Source organism: Salvelinus alpinus, chromosome 3 (assembly GCF_045679555.1).
Source record: "Salvelinus alpinus chromosome 3, SLU_Salpinus.1, whole genome shotgun sequence".
Taxonomy (NCBI): domain Eukaryota; kingdom Metazoa; phylum Chordata; class Actinopteri; order Salmoniformes; family Salmonidae; genus Salvelinus; species Salvelinus alpinus.
In genome coordinates, this window is record NC_092088.1 from 28,397,686 (window position 1) to 28,407,801 (window position 10,116).

Below are 10,116 nucleotides of genomic sequence, written 5' to 3' on the forward strand. Positions count from 1 at the left end.
CCAGCAAGCAGTAAAAATGTATTTAAAAAACAGATAAAAATACACCTTATGGAACAGCGGGGACTGTGAAGCAACACAAACATAGGCACCAACACATGCATACAAACACACGATAACAAACACACACGTACACATGGATTTTGTGTTGTAGATATGTGGTAGTAAAGTAGGGGACTGAGTATACACACTTAATATGTTGTGAAATCTGTTGTGAATAAATTGTAATAAAAAAAATGTATAACTGCCTTCATTTTGCTGTACCCCAGGAAGAGTAGCTGCTGCCTTGGCACACAGATAATGGGGATCTATAATAAATACAAATGGGGATCTCCAAAGTCAAACCAAATTTATCACAGGCAAAACGACGTAGACAGACCTGAACTGGAAAAACGTACATAAACACGCAGAACAGGAATAGACTACACAAACCGAAACAGTCCCGTATGGCGCGACAAACACAGACACGGAAGACAATCACCCACCAACAAACAGTGAGAACATCCTACCTTAATATGGTTCTCAATCAGAGGAAATGAATTACACCTGCCTCTAATTGAGAACCATATCAGGTAACCCATTAACCAACATAGATACACATAACATAGAATGCCCACCCCAACTCACGCCCTGACCGACTAAACACATACAAAAACAACAGAAAACAGGTCAGGAACGTGACAGATCTTTGTCCCCATGTGCAGTTGTAAACCGTAGTCTGGCTTTTTTATGGCGGTTTAGGAGCAGTTGCTTCTTCCTTGCTGAGTGGCCTTTCAGGTTATGTCGATATAGGACTCATTTTACTGTGGATATAGATACTTATGTACCTGTTTCCTCCAGCATCTTCACAAGGTCCTTTGCTGTTGTTCTGGGATTGATTTGCACTTTTCGCACCAAAGTACGTTCATCTCTAGGAGACAGAACGCGTCTCCTTCCTGAGCGGTATGACGGCTGCGTGGTCCCATGGTGTTTTTACTTGCGTACTATTGTTTGTACAGATGAACGTGGTACTTCCAGGAATTTGGAAATTTCTCCCCAATGATGAACCAGACTTTTGGAAGTCTACAATTTTTTTTCTGAGGTCTTAGCTGATTTATTTTGATTTTCCTATGATGTCAAGCAAAGATGCACTGAGTTTGAAAATAGGCCTTGAAATACATCCAAAGGTACACCTCCAATTGACTCAAATTATGTCAATTAGGCTATCAGAAGCTTCTAACGCCATGACATTTTCATGAATTTTCCAAGCTGTTTAAAGGCACAGTCAATTTAGTGTATGTAAACTTCTGACCCACTGGAATTGTGATACAGTCAAATAATCTGTCTGTAAACAATTGTTGGAAAAATTACTTGTGTGATGCACAAAGTAGATGTCCTAACTGACTATAGTTTGTTAACAAGAAATTTGTGGAGTGGTTGAAAAGCTAATTTTAATGACTCCAACCGAAGTGTATGTAAACTTCCGACTTCAACTGTACATAGCCTATATGGAAATAACAGACATGAGCCAAGCATGTTTACCTGTAGAATGTAATAGGATAAAGACCTCTATGATCAATTTAATTTTGTCAGTTCTACCACCTCAACATTGCTAATTTTAAACAGGATTAAATATAATCTTGTAGTAAGGTTCAGCTTCAGTCCACAGGGGGGCACGTTGTCACTGTCAAAAGATATGTGCTTCAGTCAGAAAAACCTTCTCTCATCTCTTCGGTCTCAGCTAGCTAGCCAGCCAGTAGCTACCGAACTAGCCAGCCAAGCTAGCTACAGAAACGAAACCCATCAAATACACTCTCTGGAACTAAACACTTTTCCTAATATCATGATTTATATCAACATCGTTAGCTTGACCATTTACTAAATATACTGTTAAATAACTCTGACAGACACCCAATAGCTAACGCTAGCTTAGTAGCATTAGCCAACCCTTATGCTGAGGGAGACTAGCTAGTTAGCTACCACCAACCTTGCACAGACCTGTGGTTGACTCTGCTGCTACTGCACTTTTACATTCTGGCTGTTCTGCCCTCTCCACCTCATTCACTGCTGCCTCAACCTACTGCCTCTTTTTGCTTCTCTTTCGGGAAGAAGTTCAAAATATCCATATTTGTTCTGTGCTATGCTGCAGACTCTGACTGACAGGCGTTTTGTTGAATGACAACATTGACATCTAACCGGTGCTGTAGTCATGGGGGAAGGGTCAAGGGAAGTGAGCGATCCACTGCATTGTGAACTCTCTGCAAATCTCAGCAGGCAGTGCATCATGCCAGTGGCTTCTTTTCAAGCATTTCGCTACATTCGCATTAACATCTGCTAACCATGTGTATGTGACCAATACCATTTGATTTGATTTACAGTGCCTGCCATTGCCTAGTGCAATATATTGTATTATACATTTATTTGTTTTATACTGCATAGCACAAGTGATCTGTGGTTATGGAAAGTCATATCTGACTGAAAAATAATAATATTCTTCACCATCAAAAGGTTCTGGGCTGGACCAAAAACATCTGGGCTGAAGCCTCGGAAGCCCAGGCCTAATGACGCCACTGGTAGAATTGCAATAAATGAGTTATACATTTTCTAAAAATGTTCTCTCTGCCCCATGGCAAAATGTGTAGAATTGCAGGAAATTAACTTTAAACATAACATTTTTATTTCTGCCATCAACAGATGTGGGTGGCTCTCGAGTGGCGCTGTGGTCAAAGACACTGCATCTCAGTGTAAGAGGCCTCACTGCAGTACCAGGTTCAAATCCAGGCTGCATCACATCCGGCTGTGATTAGGAGTCCCATAGGGCGGCGTACAATTGGCCCAACGTTGTCTGGGTTTGGCCAGGGTAGGCTATCATTGTAAATAAGAATTTGTTTCTAACTGACTTGCCTAGTTAAATCAAAAAACATCTTGCTACTATATCTCAAATAATGTCAGAGTATAGTTTCATATACACAATGTGTATATATATACTATTTAATTCCAGTGTAAGTTCAGTGTTCTTTTCTTTTCTGACAGTCTGTAAATTGATACAGGTGTGGGATAATTTCCTGTTAAAAAGTGCTAATTTCTTACGAGAAATCGGTTTTAACAGGGCTATAGTTTAGGTGTAGCCTAAGGCTTCAGTTCAGATACACTTATGTCGTACTGGAGACCAATATCTATCTTGTGTTATTAAGCTATGTAAAACGACGGTCGTTGACGTGAATGGCTGCATTTCAGATACATTTTTTTGTATATTTGAATATCGCAGTAGTAGGACCTACAGTACTAGGATATGTATCTGTCTGGTGCTTTAGCATTTAAGCAAGCGAGAGAGAAAGAGTAGGTTTTCATAGAATATATGGCTCCCCTCTAAACATGAAGGGTTAAAGGTAGATCAAATGCTTGGTACACTCTGGAATTACCAGAAGACATTCATAAAAGAGATGACGCTTGGGTCAAGGCCAGGAACACAGGCTTCGGCCCCGAACTGGCAAGCTTTCAAGCAACTGAGGAATCATTGTGTATGACAAATCGAAAAGGCTAAATCTGATTATTATGTAACCGCTCTTTCGGATTGTAATGGGAACCCGGCTAAATTCTGGTAAACTGTCAAATCCCTGAAGGGTTCTACTTCCTCCTATCTGCCACAACAAATTCATTCAGACACTGGCCTCATTACGGGAAAAAATGCCATCATTGATGCATTTAATCACCATCTCTTCGAAAGAACTTCTAAGCCTATTCACAATGATATTGGGCTGGATGCTGATAGGGGAAACTTGCTGAATGATCAGAGAAATCATAGTCAAAGCTTTTCTTTTACTCTATTTATTTTAAAAAGTCCTGGTGTTTTGCTAGCAATAGACAACAAGAAATCCACAGGGGCTGACCAATTGGATCTTGGTCTGCTTAAGTCTGCAGTGCCCATCCTTGTTGGCTCAATAACCCACATTTTTTTATTCAACATTTATCAGGAAATATTCAAAGTATTTGAAATCAGCTCTTGTGCTGCCACTCCATAATTGCAGGAATAGTAGTGATCTTAATAATTATCGCCCCATTTCAAGGCTTCCTTGTCTAGCGAAGAATCTTGAATCCTTGGTAAGTGTCCAACTTTGCTCTTTTTTATCTGAGCAATGTATCTTGAATGTAAAAAACAATCAGAGTTTAGGCCTGGGCATAGCACTATTACAGCTACCACTTTAGTTGTTGATCTGGTCAATGCTTTAGACACTAAAGTGAAATGTGCTGCTTTGTTTGTGGACCTGTCAAAAGCTTTTGATACTGTTGATCATGCTATTATATTGAATAGGTTATCTCTGACACCTGTTCATGGTTTCATGATTATCTTAATGACAGAACTCAGGCCATCGTGATTGATGGGGTTAAGTTTGAATCTCTTGAAGTACATAAAGGTGTACCACAGGGGTCGATTTTGGGACCTGTTCTCTTCACTATCTATATAGTCAATCTAAAAAATAAATAAAAATTCATCTATATGTGGATGATACTATTATGTATGCTATTGCCCCGACTGTTGATCTGGCTATGTCAAAACTAGTCAGATTTTATAGCTATGTAGGAATCCATTGCTGATTTAATACTTGTGCTTAATACAGGCAAAATGAAATACATGTTGTTTTTAAACTCTCATACGAATGTTTCAGATGAAATGTATGTTCACTCATTAGATGCTTCTCTAATCGAACGTGTTCTTGCACATTTGGATTGATATGGATTTGATGTTTAAGAAACATTTAGGTGAGCTGGTTAAGAAGCTAAGATATGGCTTTTTCTACAGAAACAAATTGTGCCTTTCTCTAAGCAGTAGGAAGCAGATTATTCAGTCAACCTTTATCTGTTCTTGATTATGGTGATATTATTTATTTATAGTGCAGCTGCTACTACTCTTAAACATTTGGATGCCATTGTAACGGAGACGCAGGGAGTCAGGAAGCAGGTGCAGTCGGTGAGTTTAATAGGAAAGAACATGGAGTGAATACAAAAACAGGAGTAGCGTCTAAACATGAGAAAAAAATTCTACCTAATGGGTGACACGACGGAGTGCTAGATAAAGGGGAAGACGTGACGGCCATCTACCATAGCGCCCTTCGATTTGTTACAGACTGTTTTGACACTCATCACTGCATCCTGTATCAAAAGGTTGTCTGGACTTCGATAAAATAACTGTTACAAATGAATAGGCTATTATGTAAGTGCCCTCTGGTGTTCAGAAAATGACATGAACATCTGAGATGGATATAGAACTAATATCTTTCCCTAAAGTCATTAAGAAAAGATGATAACGAGCAAGAAAGGAAAAAGTAGGAAAATTGTGTAGTTTGATTACAACACTTTATTTTAATCATCAATAATAAGTCATCTAGCCTACTTCAAAAATGGGTAGGTTGCAGTAGCAATTTAGCCTAGGCCTACTAATACATATGCATACCGGTAGCTAGCTAAATATTCGTGTCAAGGTGACATGTCAGTAAGGCATAAGCATTTTCCCTTTGCTACCACTTCAAATTCTAATAATAAAGTAGAGCATGTAATAAAGTGGGCTATCCAGAGCATCTTTTCAACACTATTTGATCAGTCCCATGAACCGCAAGAACTGACTTGTGGTCTGGGACATCCGGATCTTCAGCTGCTTAGGTACAGCAAAAGTTAACTTCGCATCACTCAGGCTCTGCAGGCCTATCTCGGAAGTCTTCAGATAGTGGGCTGGAACAGAGAGAGGAATGATCAGTGTTAACAACTTTACATGTTGGAGATAAATGCTGACTGAATTGACACACTTATGGCACCCTTTTCTCTATAATGTGCACTAGAGCCCTATTGGCAGTGGTCAAATGTAGTGCGCTACATAGGGAATAGTGTGCCATTTCGGATTCACATGATCATTTATAGCATCAATGGTACGGGTGTCATAAGATGTCTATGGTCTTACAGATTCCAGAGCTTCACCAAGGTATCTCGGTGTCTTTTCCCAGGCGCTGTTGGAGTCCCACCATCGGTGGCATGAGGTAGGGTCCATCAAATCCTCTGGCATAGTCCCATAAGCTCCACAGGTCTGGAGGTCTCAAGTTGTCCAGGAGATGTCTGCCGATAATGCTGCAAACATCTAGGCTCATCTCCGTGTCTAGGATGTCCCTCCTGAAACCTTCCTGGAGATGCAAGACGTGGGCGGGCACACTTCCTCAGGATGTCCCGGGGCCAGATTGTTGGTGAGCTTCAGACAATGCTCGTTCTCACACAGCAAGTGGAGCCGGTAGAAACAGACTCTGCTCTGTTGAAAAGTGAGCAGATGGCGTCTCATCGGGGCGATGATGAGCTTCACCATGTCGTTGTTGAGCAAGGTCAGCTCATTCTTCATTAAAGGCGAACCCCCCACGTGTTGCGGAACGAGTCCTTTTTAACAGCTCTAGGTTTTTTCAGAGATGTGTCCTCTGCAATAAATACAGGGGTCTTCACGAGGCTGAGCTCCACTTTGGACTGGTTGACGATTTTAGTTTGGGACTCAACATTGATCTGGCATTTGGTCAGAGATGTGTCCTCAGTAAGTACAGTGCATTCTGAAAATATTCAGAACTCTTGATTTTTTTTCACATTTTGTTACGTTACATCCTGTTTCTAAAATTGATTAAATTGTTTCCCCCCCTCATCAATCTACACACAATACACCATAATGACAAAGCAAAAACAGGATTTTAGACAATTTTGCACATTTATTAAGAACAGAAAACTGAAATATCACATTTACATAAGTACTCAGACCCTTAACTAAGTACTTTGTTGAAGCACCTTTGGAAGCGATTACAGCCTTGAGTCTTCTTGGATATGATGCTACAAGCTTGGCACACCAGTATTTGGGGAGTTTCTCCCATTCTTCTCTGTAGATCCTCTAAAGCTCTGTCCAGATTGGATGGGAGGGCGTCGCTGCACAGCTATTTGTAGGTCTCTCCAGAGATGTTCGATTGGGTTCAAGTCCGGCCTCTGGCTGGGCCACTCAAGGATATTCAGAGACTTGTCCCGAAACCACTCCTCGCTGTGTGCTTAGGGTCGCCTCAGTCTGAGATCCTGAGCGCTCTGGAGCAGGTTTTCATCAAGGATCGCTCTGTACTTTTCTCTATTAATCTTTCCCTCGATCCTGACTAGTCTTCCAGTCCCTGCCACTGAAAAACATCCCCACAACATGATGCTGCCACCACCATGCTTCACCGTAGGGATCCTCCAGATGTGACGCTTGGCATTCAGACCAAAGAGTTCAATCTTGGTTTCATCAGACCAGAGAATATTATTTCTCAGGGTCTGAGAATCCTTTAGGTGCCTTTTGGTAAACTCCAAGTGGGCTGTCATGAGACTTTTACTGAGGAGTGGCTTCCGTCTGGCCACTACCATAAAGGCCTGATTGGTGGAGTGTTTCCAGAAGGACAACCATCTTCACAGAGGAACTCTTGAACTCTGTCAGAGTGACCATGGGTTCTTGGTCACCTCCCTGATCAAGGCCCTTCTCCCCCGATTGCTCAGTTTGGCCGGGTGGCCAGCTCTAGGTGGTTCCAAACTTATTCAATTTAACAATGATGGAGGTCACTGTGTTCTTGCGTACCATCAACGCTGCAGAAATGTTTTGGTACCCTGCCCCAGATCTGTGCCTCGACACAATCCGGTCTCAGAGCTCTACTGACAATTCCTTCGACCTCATGGCTTGGTTTTTGCTCTGACATGCTCTGTCAACTGTGGGACCCTATATAGACAGGTGTGTACCTTTCCAAATCATGTCAAATCAAGGAAATTTACCACTTGTGGACTCCAATCAAGTTGTAGAAACATCTCAAGAATGATAAATGGAAACAGGATGCATCTGTGCTCAATTTTGAGTCTCATAGCAAAGTGTCTGAATACTTATGTAAATAAGATATTTCTGTTTTTTCTTTTTTGTAGATTGAGGACCTTTCTTTATTTAATGCATTTTAGAATAAGGCTGTAACATAACAAAATGTGGAAAAAGGGAATGGGTCTGAATACTTTCCGAATGCACTGTATATGGCTCTGCAGGTGGGCAGGGCTTGACTTGGGACCAGTTTAACAATTTCGGTAGGGAGGAGAAAAAAGTGGGACACTTTTTCAACAACAGGAGGTTTGGTCAGAAATGTTGCCCCTTTAAGTCCAGGGCTCTGCAGGTAGGTGGGCATGACTTTGGACCATTCAACATCATCTCAATGGGCAAGAGAGTGGGACAAGAGAGCGACTCTTTTGGGGTTCTTCACGCAGGTGGTCTCAACTTTGGTCCGGTCCAAAATGTCTTCCTTCCTCACTTGTAAAGACTCCTTCAGGAGACTCATCTTTGTCATCCCTGATCCGATAGAGGATCTGATTCCTCCATTTGAAAAATAGCTCAAACCTTCAATATAGGGCATAGAATACATAACAAAATGAATGCGATTTGGAGGAGTTTTAATCAATAAAAGAGTCAAAAGCCGAACATGGTATATTCAAGGCTACAGAATGAGAATTAAGAGTTTTAAAGCATCACATACACATGACCAAAAGTATGTGGCCACCTGCTCGTCAAACGTCTCATTTCAAAATCATGGGCATTAATATGGAGTTGGTCCCCCCTTTGCTGCTATAATGGCCTCCACTCTTCTGGGAATGCTTTCCACTAGATGTTGGAGCGTTGCTGCGGGGACTTGCTCCCATTCAGCCACAAGAACATTAGTGAGGTTGGGCACTGATGTTGGGCGATTAGGCCTGGCTCGCAGTCTGCGTTCCAATTCATCCCAAAGGTATTTGATTGGGTTGAGGTCAGGGCTCTGTGTAGGCCAGTCAAGTTCTTCCACACCGACCTCGACAAACCATGTCTGTATGGACCTCGCTTTGTGCCCAGGGGCATTGCCATGGTGAAACAGGAAAGGGCCTTCTTCAAACTGTTGCCACAAAGTTGGAAGCACAGAATTGTCATTGTATGCTGTAGCGTTAAGATTTTCCTTCACTGGAACTAAGGGGCCTAGTCCGAACCATGAAAAACAGCCCCAGACCATTATTCCTCCTCCATCAAACTTTACAGTTGGCACTATGCATTGGGGCAGGTAGCATTCTCCTGGCATCCGCCAAACCCAGATTCGTCCGTCGGATTGCCAGATGGAGAAGCGTGATTCATCAGTCCAGAGAACGTGCTTCCACTGCTCCAGAGTCCAATGGCGGATAGCTTTACACCACTAAAGCCGACGCTTGGCATTGCACATGGTGATCTTAGGCTTGTATGTGGCTGCCCGGCCATGGAAACCCATTTCATGAAGCTCCCAACGAACAGTTATTGTGATGATGTTGCTTCCAGAGGCACTAGTGAGTGTTGCAACCGAGGACAGACCATTTTTACGCTCCACCCGTTTGAGGACTCGGCGGTCCCGTTCTGTAAGCTTGTGTGGCCTATTACTTTGCGGCTGAGTCATTGTTGCTCCTAGAAGTTTCCACTTCACAATAACAGCACTTACAGTTGACCAGGACAGCTCTAGCTGGGCAGAAACATCCTATGATGGACATGGCCACATTAAAAGTACCTGAGCTCTTCAGTAAAGCCATTCTACTGCCAATGTTTGTGTATGGAGATTGCATGGCTGTGCGCTCGATTTTATACACCTGTCAGCAACGGGTGTGGCTGAAATAGCTGAATCCACACATTTTTGAAGGGATGTCCACATACTTTTTGTATATATAGTGTAATTGTGAAAGAGCTTTCCCTCCATCGCTGATCAACCACTGTTTAAACTGTCACTGGGTCATCTGCTCTAGGCCTATGGTTTCCATATCCTTTAGGATATTCTCCTCTAAAAAGGAACATCCATTTACAATGATTAAATCTGTGCATGTATCTATGGAGAGGGGATGCCCCCAGCACATGTTATGTATTGTAACCTAAACTAATAATTGCAGAATATTTTTTTAACCTTCTCTTTAACATATACAGTATATCCCAGGAGAAAATTTGGAATTTTAAAAATATATATTAATATGCTCACAGACAGACAAACAGACAGATGCGCGCGCACAGACACACAGACAGACGCTCGCTCCACACATGCATGCACGCAACTTGCATTACTCATCTCATCTCATGACTATCCTACCGATCCT

At 42.0% G+C, this 10,116-nt stretch overlaps 1 long non-coding RNA gene across 1 annotated transcript; it reads right to left on the minus strand.

The window, feature by feature from the left end:
• Nucleotides 1–5,314: 5,314 nt before the first annotated feature.
• On the minus strand, nt 5,315–6,123 carry LOC139569715 (uncharacterized). The gene is made up of 2 exons (XR_011673933.1): nt 5,930–6,123; nt 5,315–5,703 (listed from the first exon to the last, which is right to left on the minus strand). It is a non-coding gene; the product is annotated as an uncharacterized lncRNA (long non-coding RNA).
• Nucleotides 6,124–10,116: the final 3,993 nt, after the last annotated feature.